Source organism: Macrobrachium rosenbergii, chromosome 37 (assembly GCF_040412425.1).
Source record: "Macrobrachium rosenbergii isolate ZJJX-2024 chromosome 37, ASM4041242v1, whole genome shotgun sequence".
Taxonomy (NCBI): domain Eukaryota; kingdom Metazoa; phylum Arthropoda; class Malacostraca; order Decapoda; family Palaemonidae; genus Macrobrachium; species Macrobrachium rosenbergii.
The window spans coordinates 43,596,999-43,620,107 of NC_089777.1; positions in this window are offsets into that span (position 1 = coordinate 43,596,999).

A 23,109-nucleotide genomic window follows, 5' to 3' on the forward strand; every position below is an offset into this window, starting at 1 on the left:
TTTTGGCAGGCTTCATCTCCATTCACCTTTTATCTGAACAGAGGTAACTCAAGCAGTCACCAGGTCTTCAGAAAAGATAAACAGATGCACCAAAAAGGGGAGCATGGAGAGAAATTTACATAGGGGCTGAGTTTCTCACGCCCTTTTTCAATTAAGTATCAGTATGAAATTACGTTATTTTGGGGTGCAAGGTAGTTTGGAGGTTTGGGTTTGCTGCAGAAGTGGTTTCCCACTTAACAATATATATTTGTGTTGTTATAAGTAGGGAGCCGGGGATGTAATACAGTGCGCAGTACTTAATAAGCATTGATATGACTTGGCTACCTACTTGTAAATGGAAGGGGGAATGGAGTAGAATGTCACCAGTGAGACCCTGGAAGATACAATTCTAAGGTTTTACTTAAGCAAATAACAGATAGAAAGTTAAACACAATTAATTTGCAAAGGGGCTCACAGTTAAATTCAAGGATTTACAAGTGGAAAACATATGCCTACAGTTAGTGAAAAGGGGGAGTTTGATCCCGTTCAGTTGGATTATAGGGAAAGATATCCCTCATTTGCAATGGTGTTGAATATATAGCGCAGTGGCGAACTGGGAACAGGTGAAGAGCAGATACAGACTTCAATCAAAAGCACAACAGCATCTCCTGAAATTCAGAGAGGCTTTGTTGATTATCAAAATTAACATGCAGGCCTGTCAAAGGAAATGAACAAAATCTAAGGCTGGAGGAGGCACTTAAATTCACTTATTAAATACAGCATAGGTAACTTATTAAGCAAAGGGACACTGAATCACTGAATGCCAGTCATATGAGGTCCATAAGAAAAAGAAAACTTTGAGATGGAAAGACATGAGAATTACAGAAAATAGAATGTGCAGCCACCACCCCCCACCCCATTCAGACACATGCCTGTTGGCATTAAGATCTGCTATTATAGTTAGAAAGCAAGGATAAGTTCCAGCTATCCCTTGTATAGATGGTTCCACTGCAATAGAAGTTATGTGCACATTAACGTCTTAGGTGTTGGGGGGGGGGGGTTGTCTCCCAGGGCTTGGTAGCTCTTCGCTCTGAGAGAGATGTTCTCTCCTTAGTGCCTTATCAACTTCTTTCCCTGGCTTTCCTTTCCAGGGCATTCTTTGACCTTTCTCGGGTCCTGTGACTGGGTGGATGGGCAGGTTTAACTAGTCTTCACTGGCATGATCTGGGAAGAGAGGGATTTTCTGCCAGTACAAAGTAGAAAACAAGGAGGTGAATAAAAGGCTTAAGGGAGCGACAACAGTGGAAGGAATTTTACAGGAGGGAAAAATAAGGCGCCAGGCATTTCCTGCCTACTTTGGATGGAAAACTATCCCTTCACTCTCTTTTTATTTGGTAGTTGCATTATTGAATAGGCGATTAATAATGGATGGTAGAAGGCTTGAACTAAATCAAACATATATATATATATATATATATATATATATATATATATAAATAAACATACATACATATATATACTGTATATATATATATATATATATATATATATATATATATATATATATATATATATATATATATATATATATATATATATATATTTATATATATATATATATATATATATATATATATATATATATATATATATATATATATATATATATATATATATATATATACTGTATATACATATATATATATATATATATATATATATATATATATATTTATATATATAAATATATATATATATATATATATATATATATATATATATATATATATATATATATATATATATATATATATATATATATATATATATATATACATATATATACAGTATATATATATATACAGTATATATATATATATATATATATATATATATATATATATATATATATATATATATATATATATTGTATATACATGTATATATATATATATATATATATATATATATATATATATATATATATATATATATATATATATATCTATCTATCTATCTATCTATCTATCTATCTATATATATATATATATATATATATATATATATATATATATATATATATATATATATATATATATATATATATATATATATATATCTTCCCAAGCATTCCAGCCACCAAATGCTTAATTTAAAGCTGAAAAATACAACAGTGCATTTTGGCACTGCATAAGGAAGGGCGAAAGGAATGTTGGCCCCTTCCTTAATCCGTTAATTGCACTCTGTGTATCCCTTCCAGCTTTCTCTTCTCGAACATGTGACGCTGCGGGAAACTTTTGTTTAAAGACACAAGGTTGTAAAGAGACTAAGTCTGGCCGCAGACAGAATAGAGCCGGCGAGGCAGATCAAGAGAAAGGACAGATGGCATGAACGCCTGATCATGAGTCATAAATGATGCAAGCGCATAGGGAAACGACACCAACCCCATCTACCTGTGGGTGACCTCCTAACCTTTGACTGAAGTCATATAAGGGCCTCACCAAAGGTACAAGAGTGGGGGACATAGCTGAACGCAAGTGAGACACATCTCCCCAATCCATTCCCGCCTCCTTCAGAGAGCCATGCCCTACCATGTGGTCCTATCTTGTAGGGACCTTTAGTATTCTTACCAAGGAACCCTTAGCCCTCCTCTGCCGCCACTACCCTCGCTGAAGCCACCTCTTCTACAAGGTAAAGTGATCTGTTGCAAAGGTTCTTCCAGTCAGTCACACTGTTTTAATTCTCGTACTAAGCTTCCTATTTCCATTCCCAAGTGCCAGTATTTCCATATCAACCTTTCCTTGTTAGGGCACTGTTACATAAATACCTGTGTTAAAACAATTACATAAAATCGTGTGTTCAAGGCTTCTTTGGCACCCTCTGTGCTCGCTTTGTCCTATGCATATTTTTCTGTGCCCTTACTGGCTTTTAATTCGTGAATCTCTCTGTTTACAGAGGGTTAGTTAGCCGTGGAAATCTCTCTTGACTGTGTCTTGTATTAGCATCGTCACACTGACGGATATACCTTCAAGTTTTCCCAGTTATAATTAACCTCTCAGGCCTTGCCTGCCTGGTTAGTCCATTTCATCTTCTGATAGTTCATTTCATGTAAATACACATAATTTTAAACTTACCCTAACATATTTACTTGCAAGTACCTTATGAGTAGAGCACTCAACTCAGTTAAATTCCCCCTTTCCTTGTATTTACGATTTCCTGAATCAACAGCAGTCAGATTTTATACAAAAATAGAGGTAAGTAACGAAATCATTCTTTAGAGTCTATAACTGTCTCATGATAAGCATTTCCCTAGGTTAAATCTAATTTATATATATATATATATATATATATATATATATATATATATATATATATATATATATATATATATATATATATATATATATATATGTATGTGTGTGTGTGTGTGTGTGTGTGTGTGTGTGTGTGTGCACCTCAGAACACATGATGTTTATATGATGTACTGCAAGGCAAGATGAAAGACCGGGTATAAATCCTAATTGGATTTTCTAGGTTTCCAAGACATTTTTAAGAGAGCACATTCCCTTGGAAAAGCAAAATTGAAACTAAGCAAGATTTACCCTCAGCACTTCATTCTTCCATTTGTCACATCTACATGAGTAATACACACACACACACACACACACACACACATATATATATATATATATATATATATATATATATATATATATATATATATATATAATTGTAATAACCACAGTACCCTCTTAACATTTCGCATTCTTCTCCCTTTGGATACACGTCATTACAAAGAACCAAATGAAGACATTCTGCTGCCTGGGCAAGATCCAGATCCACGTCAGGAATTGTTATTACCATGACATACAAGTCTGGTAGAGAGTGACTACTACGTTCTATGTAAATATATATATATATATATATATATATATATATATATATATATATGTATATATATATATATATATATATATATATATATATATATATATATATATATATATATATATATATATATATATATATATATATATATATATATATATACGTATATATATGCATACATACATACACATATATGTATATATATATATATATATATATATATATATATATATATATATATATATATATATATATATATATATATATATATATTGTAACAAATATATGCTGCTCTCGTCTCTCTGGCCTCTGAACACAGGGGTCAGATTGCAATCCATTAAGGGGTGTGACCCACACCCAGTGATAGGAAGAGTCTAATGGTAGTGAACGCTGTTTTTGAGAAGAAGGGTCAATGCAGGTAAGGGAATTTATATACCCTTGTCCCAAGAACTACAGTATATTCCTGTGACCTCATTTCTGCTGGTGTTAATTGTCTCTTTCAGGAATGTTGGCACTCCTTCCTTAATCACTCGCTCCTTCCAGGATCTGAAAGGCCTATAAGTGGATAACAACTATTTGGAAGATGGAGAGGAAGAGTGATCCCAGTCAGTTCTCACTCAGTTCTTGACCAGGTATGAATTTTGCCTACTACATCACCAAAGTCCGGCCGTAGTCTTTGTCTTGGCACACTGCCATGCTGTAATTAGGGCCAGAAGCGACCTGGACGACAAGTCACCCCCAGCACTGTTAATTTGAAGAACCATTGGAGCAACTAGCTGTTCTGCAAATTGTGCACATTGCAATTCTGGAGTGCCCGGTAAAGTCTGGAATAGCAATTAAGTGCCAGTTTCTGCTTTTCTCATTGAATCTCTCATTCCCTTTTCAAGACTTCATCTCTCAAAATAAAATCCCTTGTAAAAGATTAGCATGTGTATTCCCCATATGAATTAAGTCTATTGATGAATTAATACCTTGCTCAGTGTCATAGAGTAAAACATCCTTCCATTGTGATCGATTATTGCAAGTAAGAGAATCTGCTATGTATGAGTTCTTATCTGGGAAATCTATTTTCAGAGATGTGTCATCTGTTCCAACCTCGCATTCCTACCATCCATCTTGCTTAGACGAATCCTGCCTTATTGCGGCAGGCTATTCAACGTGCAACATCCCCAGAAACCAGTTATTGCAAAGAAGTCCCTAAAGTGGACCCAGATTCCGTTGTGCTATAGATTGTAGCAGTAATGTCTTTATTGTAAGCAGGCTCAGTATTTCGTGGTGTTGTTAAGTAACTTTCTTTTTTGAGAGCTAAATCAGTATTCTTTTGATTGCACTGCTTATGTTGTGTACAATAAAGTAATATTTTTGTACTGATCAAAGTTTTCAATTGGCGACCTGCCATTATTATTATTATATGTGATTTTGTACATTTCATGTATTAATTGTATTTACGCATGTCACGATGAGTACAGTTCAAAGCTTTTTCTTATTAATTAATTAATTAACGTAATTAATCGTGGACAAACGTAAATATACCTACATACATACATACATACATATATATATATATATATATATATATATATATATATATATATACATATATATATAACATTTTTACGTAATACTTGTTAATGTAACTGACATCTGAATTAGATTTAAACTTCAACTCTCAATCAAGGTTTGAATTATTAAGATGTTCGTGAGTTACAGCCACATACCATTTACTTAGTACAGTACAGGAAACTCCTGAAATATTATCATTTGCAACTTATAAACCTCTTTGCCTGAAGCTTCCATACCCAAGAACATGAAAAGACGTTGCGCAGACAACGGTCCATTGAGAGCGATTATGAAGACCGTCACCTTAAGGCTGTTAATGGTCTTTAAGTTGTTTGAAGTTCTGCGGATGTTCAACTGTTTTACAGCCGGTTATTATCCCCTCTGAGATAGTCTCTTATAGTCTCTTTTCTTCCTCAGGACAAAGCGCTGGTATCGAAGCATCCTATTTTCCATCGGATATATGTTTCAACAAGATTCATTTGTCGGAACAATTCTCCATAAATAATAATAATAATAATAATAAAAGATGGAGGTTGCCATAATGAAGGCGCTGTAAGACTTCGTCCTCGGTTTTTTCTTGTACTGGACGACATGAGGACACCCCATCTTCCAAAGGGTTTTTGTCAAAAGAGAATTAATTTGTGGGGACAATGCCTTAAAAAAAAGAAACATAAAAAAGTCTGCAGAAATGGTGTTGTAAATCTTGTGGTCCGAGAATGTTTATTTTTATAGATTAGAGCCACATTTATCATAAATTTGTCAGCAGACATTGAAAGACAGAAGTCCCCTTCATTATAGCAGAGTGTTAAGGGTCCATTATGAGCTACAAAACATAAAGGATTTAATGAGTTTTTTTTAGGTAAAGCTGCATAAATCCTAACTTGAGGCCTCTTTCATTGAACTCTACTGTTGTGGGACACATTATGAACTTCAAAGATTGAGCACCTTCATTACTGAATAATAATTTTCTTCTATTTACGCATGATTACCAAAAAAATGTGCACTAAACGGCTGACCTTGGTGTTTATTTTCTAATGTTAGGCGTCGTAAAACATAAAGGAATTGTATTTTCATAATTATAGAGCGCGAAAAATGAAGGATATGTGTCCTTTTCAGATCGGTCAGGGGTTGAGGAACCATTTAGACAAAAAGACTTTGGAAATTGGAAGTAAAATAGGAGGTTCAAGTACCATAAAGGGCCTTAAAAAGGACCGACAATAAAAGTTCAGTTCATTTGGAAAAGATTCAATATAAACAAGACAGACAGCCAACCAGTCAGGTTGACCAAAATAGATATCAGTCTTTCCTTTCTTGAATAATAATAATAATAATAATAATAATAATAATAATAATAATAATAATAATAATAATAATAATAATAATAATAATAATAATAATAATAATAATAATAATAATAATAATAATAATAATAATAATAATAATGTCCTTTTTCGGTCAAAACGGAAAAAAACTTAAAAGTATGTATAACATATACATATGAACTGATAAAATTGTCTGTGTGTATATATATATATATATATATATATATATATATATATATATATATATATATATATATATATATATATATATATATATATATATTGTGACAAGTGCCAGAGTCTGGTCTTCAAATTAAACCTGATGTCAAGGTGCTTGATATTTGATTTACTAAAACGCATTTATCGAGCAGTTATAGTTACCTCACAACAGCCAGACAACTGAACTGCCATCACAAATACAAAACAACTGATTTCTCTAAAGGCAATAGTGATCCACTTATAAAACTTATCAATCACTTTTCAAAGAGAAAGCAGAAACGAGCTCATTAAAACAGGTGTGAGGTAAAATCAAAGGGCATCGTTCCAACAACATCATAAAAGTCTAACAGAATTTATTTCCCTGGTTCGAGAGCTCACTTCGAAGACTCTTGAAGGAAAATATATATACACAGTATATCTAATTCAAATCAAAATTACTGGTGGGTAAATAAATGAAACTCTGATATAACAATTTTAAATACAAAAATTTATTTCTAATTTCAAAGATTGCACATGACTTTTAACAGTCTCAGAATTTTATTATTCTTGAAAACAAAACAAACTGGATTAAATCTGAATTAATGCTCAGTCAAATTAAATCAAGAATTAATTTATTAATTAATAAAAAAAATTATTCAGAAAAATTCAAATTGTTAAGCGTAACAAAAAATGATTGGAAAGAAATGAAGTAAGTAATTCCCAAGTGTTAAACAAAATAAGGCAACTAAATCAATCAAACAAAAAATGTGGCTACAAAAGACACAAATAGCATACTCTGCAAAAAAGGAAAATATCAAAATATAAAGCAAGCACTAAGCAATATTAAACACACCATGTTTATATGTAAACTCTTCAAAAGTAAAGTATAAAACATACAACATGAAAAAAGTATAAAAAAGGAAAAAAATAGAGTAATTGCATATAACCACTGTAAATATTATTTTTAGTGCACTAAAAACCAATGATTATGTTAGAATACCTTGGTACCAGTTTCTTTGCTTTTTATCAGTCGCCTTTACCTTCACTCAATAAAATACACTGTTCAGATAACTCAGACACACTTACTGAGGAATTAAACAGTTAAAAGTTACAAGTGACAATTGATTACAAAAATATTAATTACGTTACAACAGGACATTCGAAGTCCTGAGAGCGAGAGAAAGAGAACCGCGGTTCCCCTCGGCACGAATAACAGTCTCAGAATGATCTTCTTTGTATAGGCATCTATAGACGGCATGGCTGTCCGTCCATGCGCGAGATTTTATTTTAAAATCTTTAAAAACGATAATTAGAGAGAAAGTAGAATTACGATCAATACTGATATTTATTATTACAATAGTTTCAGAACAAAAAGAATCTCTAGTTACTATAATAAATGAAAAATGTCATCATAAATCCCAGAAACGATGTTAAAATTTTTAAGCGACACCTCAACGGCGTCCTGAATGGGATGATCGAGCCTTATAGGAATGTGTTACTTCAGCATTCTCGTATATTGACGAAAACAGTTGCCTCTTGTAGAACAACCACCCTCTGTCTCTCTCTCTACTCCAAATATCGTCTTCTTATAAAACCATACAGTGTTAACTTACATTAACTTTAAGCTAACTCTCTATGGAATTTGCACATCTAGACATAAGGGTATACAGTATGCAATATTACACATACACACAACGACTAAGGAGAGATTACTGCATTATGAAAACCACAGCATAAGATTCCTACCCCCAGAAGATTGGTTATCCTGGGGTCAAATCCAATGATTCACAACGGGATAAGTAATCTGCAACCACATTGTTCTTACCTGAAATATGTTTTACCTGGATATTATGGGGTTGCAAGCACAGAGACCACTGGGTGAGTCTCTGGTTGTGATTCTTGATCCGCTGTAAAAGCTTATGGGCAGTTGTGATCAGACAGCACTAGAATTTCTTCATTCCTAGGCCTGTTCACACCACACTTCAAACTTTTTCAATGCTGTGATTAAGGCCCAGAGTTTCTTTTTCTATCGTGGAATACTCTGATGCTTTTTAATTCGAAGACATAGAACATACAGGATGCAAAAAGTTCACTTTCAACTTCTTGAAGTAGTACAGCTCAATTACACAGTCAGAGCATGCTTGTATCACAAATTTCTTATTGAAGTCTGGAGCCCAAAGAGCACTGGTCTTGAAGTTAAAATGGCTTTTACCATCTCAAAGTTCTTGACATTCTACGCAGTCCAAGTAAACCAGCTTTGGGACTAGTTAAGTCTGTTAAGGGCTACGGCTGAAATTCAGGCGCAAACCGTCGATAGAATTCTGCCGCTGCCCAAAAATCTCTGTAGCTGTTTTCTATGTGGGTGGGTAGCCTTACGATTACCATCTACATTAGCATTTATTGGGCGAAAGGCCTTTCCCAGCTTCAAACCCAAGATACATACACAGTTGCCTTCCCCAAACTCACTCTTCTCTAGGTTGACTGTTAGTCCTGCTTCCTTAGTTTCTTGAAAACTTTCCTCAGGATCTTCAGATGTTCTTCCCATGTTGTAGAGGAGAGTAAATGACTATCATCCAGATATACACCTACTCCTTCTATGGATCTAGCAGTTGATCCATCACTCGTTGAAACATTGCAGGAGTGCATTCATCAGACCAAATGGCAGACAGTATACTGACACAGTCCAAAAGGAGTAATAAAACGGCAACAACCAGCATTCTCATCTAGAGGAATTTGGTAGTATCCCTTCAACAAGTCTATCTTGGAGACAAACTTGGCTTGCCAACATTATCAGTAACTGATCTATAAAGTGAGAATAATTGTCATTTACTGATGGAATTCAGTTTCCTATAATCCAGTACCACATCCTAAACAAATAATGCGGTTTTCTTCACTAACACATGGAGAACAGTGACTTGAACTGGGTTCTGCTAATCCATACCATAACAAATATTGGCTTCTTTCTTCAAAAATATCTCGATGATAAGGTGATAGGCAATAAACTCTCCTGTTTGAATGGACGTCCATCTTCTTGGATCTTGATCTCATGCCTGGCCAGATCAGTACACTATGTACATCTGCAAATAGTTCTTAATGAAACTTTTAATTGCTTCCATAATTCACCACCCTTGCTCCAGCACTCCAGATGTTTCAGTTTATCCTTCAAATTTTCCAAAATTGAAGAATTCATCTTGCTTTCAGCTACAGTTCATATCCATCATCATCTTCTGTAGTTGAAGTTGTCTGGGTTATTGACACAGTTTCCATTTTGGTTTCTGAGAAGTAAGGTTTTAAGAGCTTTATATGTATCTTCCTTTTTCATCTTCGTCTTTCTGGGGTTTCAGTCACATAAGTTCTATCACTTAACCTCTCAATTATCTTGTAAGGACCTTGAAACTTGCTGAAAAGGGGAAATCTCTTGAGAGGTAAAAACACTAACACTTGATGACCAACACTAAAACTTCTTAACTTAGTCTTCTTATCATATCTCCATTCATTTCTCTTGACTCAGTTTCAGATTTTCTAAGAAATTTTCTAATCTCTTGTCCTTTTCCTCAAGTTCTTCACATACTCTCCTTGGACTTCCCACTTGATTTTCTTCCCAATTCTCTGCAAGAATCTTCAATGGACCTCTAATGTCTCGACCAAAAATCATTTCATTTGGTGAACATCCCATGCTTTCTTGATGAGCATTCCTAACTTCAAATAACATTAAAGGTAAACCAGCATCCCATTCTCTTCCTGATTCATTACAATACTTAGTTAACATACTTTTTCCAATGTCTGGTGAAACCTTCCCAGGCTCCTTGAGTCTCTGGGTGGTATGCAGTGGATAAATGTTGTTTCACTCCTAACAAGTTCATCACATCCTGAAACAGTTTGGAAAGTGAAGCGGTTTCCTCTATCACTATTGTACAATCTCTGGTATCCCAAACTTTGAGAAAAACTCCACTAGTTTCTCAGCAACTATCATGGTAGATATGTTTCTAACTGGGATTGCCTCAGGATATCTTGTCACAGGACACATTAATGTTAACAGATATTCATGACCCTTCTTTGTCTTCAGCAGTGGTCCAACCACATCTATAATCACCTTGCTAAAGGGTTCTCCTCTAACTTCTATAGGTTGTAGGGGGGGGGGGCTTTCTGAATGGTTTCATTTGACTTTCAGCTATCTGGCAGGTATAACACTCCCGGCAGAACCTGCTAACATCTTTGTGAAGTCCAGGCCAGAAAAAATATTTCATGATCTTCTCCACATTCTTCCTGATTCCCATATGTCCAGCTTCATGAGCTACTGCTACCACTTGCTTCCTCAATGGACGTGGGATCAAAATTTGATGATATTACTTCATTCAGCATCTGTATGGTATAACTGCAGGTCTATGCTTCTCATCAGCAAACCTTCCTTCAGATAATAGCAGGTAGGAGTTTGTTGCATCTCTTCTTGATCAACAACTCTGAAAACAACTCAGCTAATGAGACATCAGCTTCTTCTGCAGTTCCATTGGCTTCTCTCTGAATCACCTGACCAACTTCAAGGGGTTGAGCTCTGTGTCTGCTAACTCAGCTACTAGTTTCCTGTTATCCTTCAGAACATTTTGACTCTCAGAGTCTCATCAGGGACAACAGCTTCTTCTTGAAACCTCTTCTTGGTCGGCATTAGGGAAACATCATTTCCCTGGAACAACTCTTCTAAGCTCAAAGATCTTCATGATCCTTGTTGGTGGGTAAATCCTCAGTCTCTTCACTCACAGGCATAGTCACTCTTCATATTCCTAATAGTCACACAGCTGGAAACAGGTGAGTTATTCTTCTCTAAATCTAATGTACGACTAATCCTCAATGGTTTTATCTGTCACTATAGGACAAAGAGAACAAATGGCACACTACAACTTCATTCTCCAACACAACATGCCACCTTCAACAGCCAGTGAGTCCTTTACAGCCAGAATCAAACATCTCCTGTCTCTAATTCATGGCTTGGGTGTGAGGCATATAGAAGTTACCTCTTTTCTCCTATACTACCTTCAAATAACTAAATCTCCTGTGAGATTCTTCTCCAACTGGGGATGGGCTACGGACTACACACTATGGTTGCTCCTGTATCACGTAACATCTTGACTGGTACTGCACTTCCTCCTGTATTTGTCAGCATACCCTCATAGATATGGCTCAAGCCTCCAAATTGCTCAGCCACTCACTGCTTGACATTATCTCCACTGGTTGCTAAACACTCAGCTTGTTTTAGTCTCAGTCACTTCACTGGGTTGGCTCCTCCACACTGCTGCTCTTTGTAGTCTGTTTCACCTGGGCACCTCTTACTACTTAGCCAACTGGACTTGGACTGCTGATGTGTCTGATAACACTCCCAGCTGGAAGTGTCATATGTTTCACACTTGTGGCAGACAACACTAGGCTCCTGTAATTGCCTTGCAGCATTATATGATGATTTCCACACGTAACCCCTTACAGGATATTACCCTACATTGACTTGCAATTATCACTTGTAGGATTCCCATTAAATCTGCTCCTGAAATTTGGATGAGACTTAACCTCTGTTGCATTATTCTGGTATAGCAATTCCTTTTGCTACTGATTATATTGTGTGAATCTTCACTAAGTGTAACAGCTTTGCCAAATTTATTCACCTCTCCTCTCTCTCTCACCAAATAAATCTTATGTGTTCAGGAATTCCTAGATACTGTTCAAGAACAACTAATTCTTGAATCCTTTAAATGTTTAACTTTAGCAGCCTCCAACCATTGTTTAAAACATTTTCTCACTTTGTAAGCATAATCCAGGAAATTTATTTGTCATCCTTTCTCAAAGTCAAGAATCTTTCATTTTAATATTCAGGGTCATCTATTAAACAACTATTGTGTTTAAGTACACTGTACTCTTTTACACTGATCAGCTGATAAGGGTAAATAGGCACCCATACCTTTACCAATGAAGACACTCTGTGGACTGACCATTTATCTGCCATCCATACTGGAAGCTATTTCAAAGTGATAAAAAAATAAATGGGGGCTTCTTCTGTAAACTTTGGAATTAACTTCTGCACTCTTACTACATCAAATACAAGGTCTGAATTACCTTGAGTAGGGTTAGATGGTGTTACGGGCAATTCAGCTTTAGCTTTCAACCTTTCCATCTCTCTCATGTGCCTAGCTATCTCTCTTTCTTCTTCTGCTATTTTCCTTAATTCTTAGCAGCTTTCTATCTTCTCTTTCTTTTCTTTCTCAGTTTTTCTCTGTGTCTTCTCTTTCTCTTTCAGCCTGTCTTCAGCTTAATCAATTTTCTTATGCTTCTATGTCTAAGCTCTGCTTCCATCACTTTCTCTTTGTTTTGTTCATGTTTATCTATAAATTCTGCCTCAGCTGCATTCAACAACTCCTGTGCCTCTCCTAATTCTTCAGCTATTTTACCAGAGTCAATCAGTAAGCTGATTACAATGCATTTATGTGTGTGCCTTTACCATGTTGGTGAACATAGATTTACCCTGCTACTACTATCTCTCACTCACTGTGCTTTAGTCAGAGTGGTTTCAGATAACTCTTGGATGGAGGGTTTGCTAAAAATTCCTGAACATTGAATGGGCCATTTTCTCTCAATTACTCGATTTAACAACTCAACAGAAAGCAGTTTTAACTTACAATAAATGTCCCTAACTACACCAGTATAAACCAGAGTGATATTTGTGATCTGTTTCCTGGGGTCTTAGGCACCATTTGTATCTGAGAATTGCCCAGTGTCTGGTCTTCAAGTAAACCTGATGTCTAAGTGCTTGACATTTGATTACTAAACTTACCATTTATCCAACAATTATAGTTACCTCACAACAGCCATGACAGTTCATTGATGCGTTTGGAACACGCAGCTCTTGTTATGAAATTTTATCACACCGTGATTTTTATACAATCATGAATTAAACCAATATCGAAATTACGCTACCTCGGTATATCTCCGTTGGAGAATTGTCGCCGAGGAATTTATATAAGTGATAAATGAATTGGAATCGTGGGGACACGAACCCGCGACGAAAGCCTATTCAGCGACTCCAGTTGGCGTAAACCATTGAGCCATCAAAGAGGTATAAGTCTTTTGCCGAGATGTCGTACTGCTTTTACCCGTCGTGGCGGGGAAAGTGTACTAACTCGACAATGACCCACCTCCGCCATGACAGTTCATTGAGTACGTTTGGAACAGCAGCTCTTGTTATGAAATTTTTATCACACCGTGATTTTATACAATCATGAAGCTACAAATGTCGCTTAATATCGAAATTCACGCTACCTCGGTATATCTCCGTTGGAGAATTGTCGCGAAGGAATTTATATAAGTGATAAATGAATTGGAATCGTGGGGACACGAACCGCGACGAAAAGCTATTCAGCGACTCCAGTTGGCGTAAACCATTGAGCCATCAAGAGAGGTATAAGTCTTTTGCCGAGATGTCGTACTGCTTTTACCCGTCGTGAGCGGGGAAAGTGTACTAGCCTCGACAATGACCCACCTCCGCCATGACAGTTCATTGGTACGTTTGGAACACGCAGCTCTTGTTATGAAACGTCGTGAGCGGAAAGTGTAGCCTCAGCAATGACCCTCGCCGCGACAGTTCATTGGTACGTTTGGAACACGCAGCTCTTGTTATGAAATTTTATCACACCGTGATTTTTATACAATCATGAAGCTACAAATGTCCTTAATATCGAATTCACGCTACCTCGGTATATCTCATTGGAGAATTGTCGCGAAAGGAATTTATATAAGTGATAAATGGTGGAATCGTGGGGACGCGAACCCGCGACCGAAAGCCTATTCCGTGACTCAGTTGTGGCGTAAACCATTGAGCCATAAAGAGGGTATAAGTCTTTTGCGAGATGTCGTACTGCTTTACCGTCGTGAGCGGGAAGTACACTAGCCTCGACAATGACCCACCTCCCGCCATGGCGATTCATTGAATGCGTTTGGTTTCCCGCAGCTCTTGGTATGAAATTTTTATCTTCGTGATTTTTATACAATCATGGCTTCCACAGAAGTAATCGCAATATCGAGGAAATTCACATACCTCGGTATATCTCCGTTGGAGATTGTCGCCGAAGGAATTTATATAAGTGATAAATGAATTGGAATCGTGGGGACACGAACCCGCGACAACCTATTCAGCGACTCGGTTGGCGTAAACCATTGAGCCATCAAGAGAGGTATAAGTCTTTTGCCGAGATGTCGTACTGCTGCCGTCGTGAGCCCGGGAAGGTGTACTAGCCTCGGCAATGACCCACCTCCGCCATGACAGTTCAATTTGGCGTTTGAGACACGCAGCTCTTGTTATGAAATTTTTATCACACCGTGATTTTTATACAATCATGAAGCTACAAATGTAAACCAATAAATTCACGCCTCGGTATATCTCCGTTGGAGAATTGTCGCGAAGGGAATTTATATAAGTGATAAATGAATTGGAATCGTGGGGACACGAACCGCGCGAAAGCCTGATGGCGACTCGGTTGACGTAAACCATTGAGCCATCAAGAGGTATAAGTCTTTTGCCGAGATGTCGTACTGCTTTTACCCGTCGTGAAAGTGAGGAAAGTGTCTGCTTACTCGACAATGACCCACCTGTATATGCTATTTGGGCATATTTTCTCTCTTAGTTGCAATTCATATTAAAGTCAATGTCATTATTCATAAAATAATATCTTTTTAAATAGGCTGTTAATCCAGTCTATACTCATTAGCACGTGTTTTACAGAGATAAATTTCTGGTTCACAACGAGATCGAGCCCCGGTCACTCAAATGAAAAGGCAGGGTGCTCCCAATTGACCCTCACAGGTGTGGGTCAGCTGGTAGAGCCCTGCCCTTTCATTTGAGAGACCGGGTTCTGATCTCGATGGAGTCTTATATATATATATATATATATATATATATATATATATATATATATATATATATATATATATATATATATATATATACATTCACATATTTATAAAATGCGTCCCTTTTAGCCCGTTAGCTAGGAAATCAAATTTAATGGTGGCTGGAGGAGACACCACTAAGGGGGGCAGGGGTAAACTTATGTAGGCCTACTCCCCACATCACCTGATTTGGGGGAAACCATACCGACCTCTTAGCCCCAGCATCGTACGATGTTTGGGGGGTTAGAAAGCCGTTAGGGACAAAATGACCAGTCAGGACCATAAGTGAGCTGCTATGCTAACCCTTAAGAGACTTAGCAATAAGACCCATTTCTGTTTGAACTTTGGCTGGCTATTGATTGTTATTTCAGATCGACCGATGTCCTGTGCCCAACCTAAAAAATCGAATGAGATGCCTTGCACCCTTCCTGCTGACACGCACTCCGTCACAGAACACAAATGCATCAAGTTGGTGTGGTCCTACTTCCTCTTCACACTGGCACAGCTCTCGAGACTCCTGCAGCAGAATGAAATCCATGCACAGATGAAATAAGGTACGTCTGGAATTGGCAGTCTACTGCCAGTATCTTTCTCTTCTCGTTAATTTCTCTCCATTTTCAGCATTTCCAACTTTTAATTCTCCTAAAGAAAGTCCCTTTGTTCAGTCAGCTGTAGCAAACCTACTTGCCCCTCATGACTTATCCAAAGCTCAAATTAAATTAGTTCAGTGATAATAATTAGAGCATTCCCACCATAGTGTTACCATGTACTAATCAAATCTAATTGCTAAATTCCTCCGTCGTGCATAAGTAATGCCATGTGAGAGAAAGTCATTGGATTTGAATGCTAACCTGGAATTCTTTTCCAGAATCCTGTTATCTAGCTCTTCGAGTGGTCTGCCCCCTGCCTTGTGAACCAAAATAGCCCTAGACATTTAACTGCCATCCTGCCACGTCCAAGGGTCTTCTGATTACGCAGTCCAGGGCCACTAGACATAGTTCTCCCCTTTGTGATCCAGTTGCATTAACCACCAAAAATCTTTTAACCAGTCCTCAGTAAAGTTAATAGAGTGTCAAAATATTTCAAGGCTGTATCCTATTCAGATTCAACGATTTGCGACGCATTGTCTAGCTTTTATTGCAAATTGTATGTGCTTGTGTGCTGCTCAGTCAGCCCTTTCATATTAATTTCCTGATTGCTCCATTTGTAAATAAATTCAATTAAAAGCATTTACCGGTTATAATTTACCAAGGTGACCTCCACTTGTCTGTTTACTTAGATGTGATATCAAGGTAAGTCAGCGTATTCATTACATTTATCGCATTCTGAGCGCTGTGTGTTGGCCTTTATTCTGAGCGCTGTGTGTTGGCCTTAAGGCAGTTAATTAAAAAAATCCATTTTCACTCTTCCAACTGGCCTCAGAATATATATATATATATATATATATATATATATATATATATATATATATATATATATATATATATATATATATATATAATATATATATATATATATATATATATATATATATATATATATATATATATATATATATATATATATATATATATATATATATATATATATATATATATATATATATATATATATATATATATTTTATATTTATATGTGGCATCTATAACACACTGGCAACACTCCAACAATATCTTGCGTCTCTTCATATCTTCTGGGCAGATGTCTTGAAGGGAAAAACAAAAACTACTACTTTGCTGCTTCATTAACTTATGCTTGAGCTGACAGCTCCAATGTATAGGCGAGTATAGCCAGATAATTCTTTAAGAATAAGAATTTAAAATGTTTGTCTGCCTAATTATGTATTGCGTGCGTGAGCATGAGTGTGTATGCCCTTATGCAGCAGCAGTCACAATAATAAGCGTCTTACTTCATCTATACACATACACGCACACACCCACATATATATAGATATATATACATATATATGTATTTATATATATTGCGTGTGTGTGCGCGAGTGCACGCGGGTGTGTATGTAGATAGATAGATTGAGAGATCGATAGATAGATAAACAGACACCGAATACTTGCGCACTGCAATTTTTCCCAAACTTCACTTTCCTTTCGTATCTCAAACTGATGAGTCACTTAGGCTACATTTCCCCCGAACGTTTGAGCCGCAGTATTTCTCTGCGAAACAAAAATCGGCAAACCTTTAAAACGGCTCAAAATTACGACAAAGCAAGAACATGTAATCTTTTTTTACATTCGTTAATAACGGGTGGTTTAATTTTTCTCGCAATAATTACACTCGTGTTATTCCCCCGATGCTCGCGCTGTATTACGTCACGTATTGTATTAAAGTGGAGCTCACACATGACCCCAGGTCACTTCTCATTTTGGGTAACGAGTTGCGCCATGAACACTGCTGGAAACGCACCTTGTGGAAGGTGACCTTTGGAAATTACACCTGCAATAATAGAAAGACAAAAATGGAATTTCCTTTTTTTTTTTTTACTTGCTCACTCCCCCAGCTATGGCCCCATTGTGACTCATTACTACCTGCAACAGACCTCAAATACTGTTACATGTTTGACTAAATAAAGAACGTGGTATTTTGGGCAGTACGAGCAGATCATGAATAAGAAAGCAAAATTACAATATACTGCAATTTTCTTGATATACAGTATTATGTACTTTATTGCTCCTTCCAGAAAATGTTATACTTAAATTGCATAATCATTTATTATTTACCGAAGCTCTTTACGATTGAACAAATATGACCTTTTCCCCTCACAATCTGAAAATATAAAAAAATGAAAGACATTTTAAAAAACGAAATGGCATGCCATGAAAAACAGATATTTCTTTTCATTTGCAGTCACGTATTGTAACAGGTGTTGTCTCCCAGACAGTTTTAACTGCTTATAATCATATACTGTATATATATATATATATATATATATATATATATATATATATATATATATATATATATATATATATATATGTGTTAGTGTGTGTGTGTGTGTGTACCATATATATGTATACACACACACACACAACATATATATATATATATATATATATATATATATATATATATATATATATATATATATATATATACATACATACGTATTTCTGTCTATAAACATTGTTCACAGATACTATTCTTTTTATCGAGACTTTGAATCAGTCCATACTTCTTTTTCTCTTCTGGCAGCCTTCTCAGAAAGGAAAAATTAGTCAAGAGTCTTTCCATTTACTTTTTATTTTTCTAGTCGATGGGCCATTCCCCCACTTCTCGGCAGTGTCATCAGGACTGGATTACAATTTGACATACGAGGTTTTTACTACTGCATGGGGACATTTGAATTTCAAGCATGAAGTCATTGGGGTACTGAATTTCTATTGGTCAGAGGGTCTCATTCTCTTGCTGGCGGTCTGGGTGGTAGCATGGGCGTTCCTGGTGCTTTGTAGGACACGTCCTATGGCACAGCTTGCAGCTAAGGTCGTGGGCAAGGGCATGGTTCCTGTTTTTGCCCGGTAGTCTTGATTCGCTTCTCTGTAGTCGTGTCCAGGGGTGTTCTGTTGCTTGTGTCTCCCTTCCGGTTCTGACGGATGTCCTGTTGTCTCCTCGAGGAAGGGAGGATGAAGTCCATGTTCTTCTGTATATTTAATGCAGGCTATTGTTGATTTATACTCACAGCTCTGCTATTTGCAATCTGTGGAACCGGGCTTTTCTATGCAAGATCTCTGTGCTTTCTAATTATTCTTCTAGTGTTGGTTTACGGTAGTGGTTGTTTACATAGTGTTGAAATATTGCCACTTTGTTGTGATGAGCTTGCAATCACCTGCACAGAGTGGTAGTGGTGTGACCTGTGAAGTAGTTGCTGAGGGCTTGGCATGTCCCGCTGGTACACTTAAATCTTCATACTATGTTGGGTGACTCCCACATCCCTCTATGGGGGCCATGCTATTTTGCATTACAAGGGTGATGACTAGGTTCGGGCGGCAGTAGATATACCGAAATCCACTTGTCAGCATTCGTCGGTGTCATACCACTGGCAATTATTCTCTTCATGGCCTTTAAACTCATCCTTGAACTGGCTGTGATATGTGGCTTTGTAATATTATATATGTATATATACTTCAGAGGAACTGTGCTTACTGGTCGAGTATTCCCTTTCCCCAAAGATCCTGAAAATGTGTTATCTGTTGAAGAAGTCACATTTTTGCATGATAAGGCACCATGTTTGAAGGCTCTTCAGCCACAGGAGCTGCTTCGAAACAGCGGTATCGATTTCTTCTCGTCAAGTGAATTTCCAGGTGGCTCCCCTGACCTTAATGTGTGTGAAAACATTGGTAGTATCTTAAAGGATCGTGTTGAAGTGTGCACAGTGAACTACGATGGTATACCAAGCCTCGACGACCTGCGAAGAGAGGTGACTGAAGTGTTCAGGGAAATGGAGTTTGAGTCTCAGCTTTTTTGCGATTTGCTGAAACCATACCCCTCAAGAATGCAGGCTGTGGTACAGGCAGATGGAGCCCACACAAAATATTAAACACTCAGAGAGATACTTAAATAATTACCTGTTCTGAATTACTTTTGTTTTTGTCCATATCAATTTTAGTTTAGGCTGCAGAGGGGGGGAGCCTCTAATGTCGAAACACCCTGTATATATATATATATATATATATATATATATATATATATATATATATATATATATATATATATATACACACATATATATATATATATATATATATATATATATATATATATATATATATAATATATATATATATATATATATATATATATATATATATATATATATATATATATATATATATATATATATATATATATATATATATATATATATATATATATATATATATATATATATATATATATAGACTACTAAATCATGAATAAACCACTTTTGCAATAAAATCTTCCAATACATTTGCCACCACACAGAAGGTTCAATAGCACAACGATATTCATCTCTATTTTATGCAAACTTTTTCGCTTTCTGGTTGTTGTGGCAACCTATCCTGCATATTTTAGGTCTTTCCTCCATCCTCCTAACACTTCCAAACTTTATAATTTGTCGCCAATCTTTTTTTTTCCATTTTTTTCCACTTGATTAAACCATTTCAAAATACTGATCCATCCTTTTACCTGATCTAACCTTTCTATAATTTTCTAATGCCACATATACTGTTCAAACAATTCACCTTTACAGCTTACAACTTTTTTTGCATTTGCATTTACCACCTACAATTCCATTCCACAGGAGAAAGTTAGCTCAGCATTTCCTACGCGCATTTGTTTTCCTTCGGTAGACTCTCCCTTGCTTCATCTTTTTTGTGACTCGCCTCTTCTCTCAACTTACCATCATCTGAAATATTCTTCCCCAAATATCTAAACGAATCTACTGCTTCAAATTTTTCACCATCCATATAAAAATTCATTGCTCCATATTTCTTGTTTTGGTATAAACCCAGAGCCTTGCTCTTGTTCACTTTAACAGCCCAGACTCCTAATCTTGCAAATATTTAAAAACTATTTCAGTAGTTTCTGCTGCTTCTCTTCACTATGTGCAATCGACACTGAATCATTTGCAAACATCAACCAGTCAACTTCCTTTCAGGACCAGCTTTGTCCTATTGTCCTTTCTCGGACTTTTTGCATCACTCCATCCTTAAACGGTATTAAACAGTCATGGACGGATAACAAACACTTGCCTCAGATATTTTTTTTACGCCAATCCAGTCCTTTTCCCGCCAATAAATTCAAACACACGTTTCACTTCTATCACCGAAGTATCTTCTGTGCTCTCAACAACCTATCATCTACACAATACAGCCTTACGTGTTTGTGTGCATGCGCACGCGGTGGTAAGAAACTCTTCATGCAATGTTACAGTAATGATGACAACACTAATTTTGAATTATCTAAATTATTTCACTCTGGGTTTGTTTTGTGATTTGGGTTTTAACAACTTTCCAAACCAGTATCTAACCGTCATGGTATGGTGAAATCAATTACTAAGTGTAATTTGATAAAGTTTAATAATTCTTTTTTTTGATTCCATATATATAATGTGACTTATCTTGATACAGTAACTAGACTGGTTCTATTTAATTCCATAGATTCAAAATAAATTTACGTAATTCACTGCAATTAATGCCTTATGAATATAGCCGATTCACTGTAGCACATAATCAAAGAAATTTACTTTACCTTAAATACCAAACTTGATTTATTCTGATACGTGATTTATTTACTTCAACTGAATGGATTTCAATCTGATAAAAATAATCTTACTTTGTCAAGTGACGCCTCTTCCACATAGTAGTTTAAGTATCTCATTCCTTCGTAAAACAGAAACACTAATAAGCTTTCCGAGAAGATATGTCGAGCGAGTTAAACAAGTCTTTTCCTAAATCCTTCTGAGAGAGAGAGAGAGAGAGAGAGAGAGAGAGAGAGAGAGAGAGAGAGAGAGAGAGAGATTGAACATATATTATGGAAATTTGGGAAAAATCTCAAAATTAAGTTTAGAAATGACAACCTTCCTAAGATCCTTCGTCCTGCTGAAAGCTTCTTGTGCGGAGGCCTACAGGAATTCCCGGAAAGATCGTCTCCTGACAATAGAAGGAAGTAATAGGAAGAAACAAGGTCTATAGAACATATGGGGGGACACTCTATAGAAGAGGGCAGCGGAATTTGGTCGATTCAGGCCGCACCTGGATTAAATTCCTGTTGAAATTGTGTTCAGGATACAGAATGTCAGGAGCTTTCCTTCGGAATGGATTAGGGAAGAGAATGCGGAACATAAATCTGCGTGCTGGCGCAAAAACAACCACACACAGCTCCCCCACACACGTACATACACGGACAGACACGAGTCTATATATATATATATATATATATATATATATATATATATATATATATATATATATATATATATATATATATATATATATATATATCCTTGCAGTTCCCCATTGAATACTCACACCAGTACCCTTCAGGTCAATTTTGACCTGTATTTCAAGTTTTACAGATTTATGCTATATATAAATCAACATTTCATATATTTGGTCAAGGGACATTATGCGGAGGTTACTAGTTTTCTGAATCTTCGCTGAAACAACCTCCCTCCCCCTCAACCCATAGCACCAACCAGCCTACCTTCCATTTTGGGTTCAGAACCTATGCGTACCATTGTGCT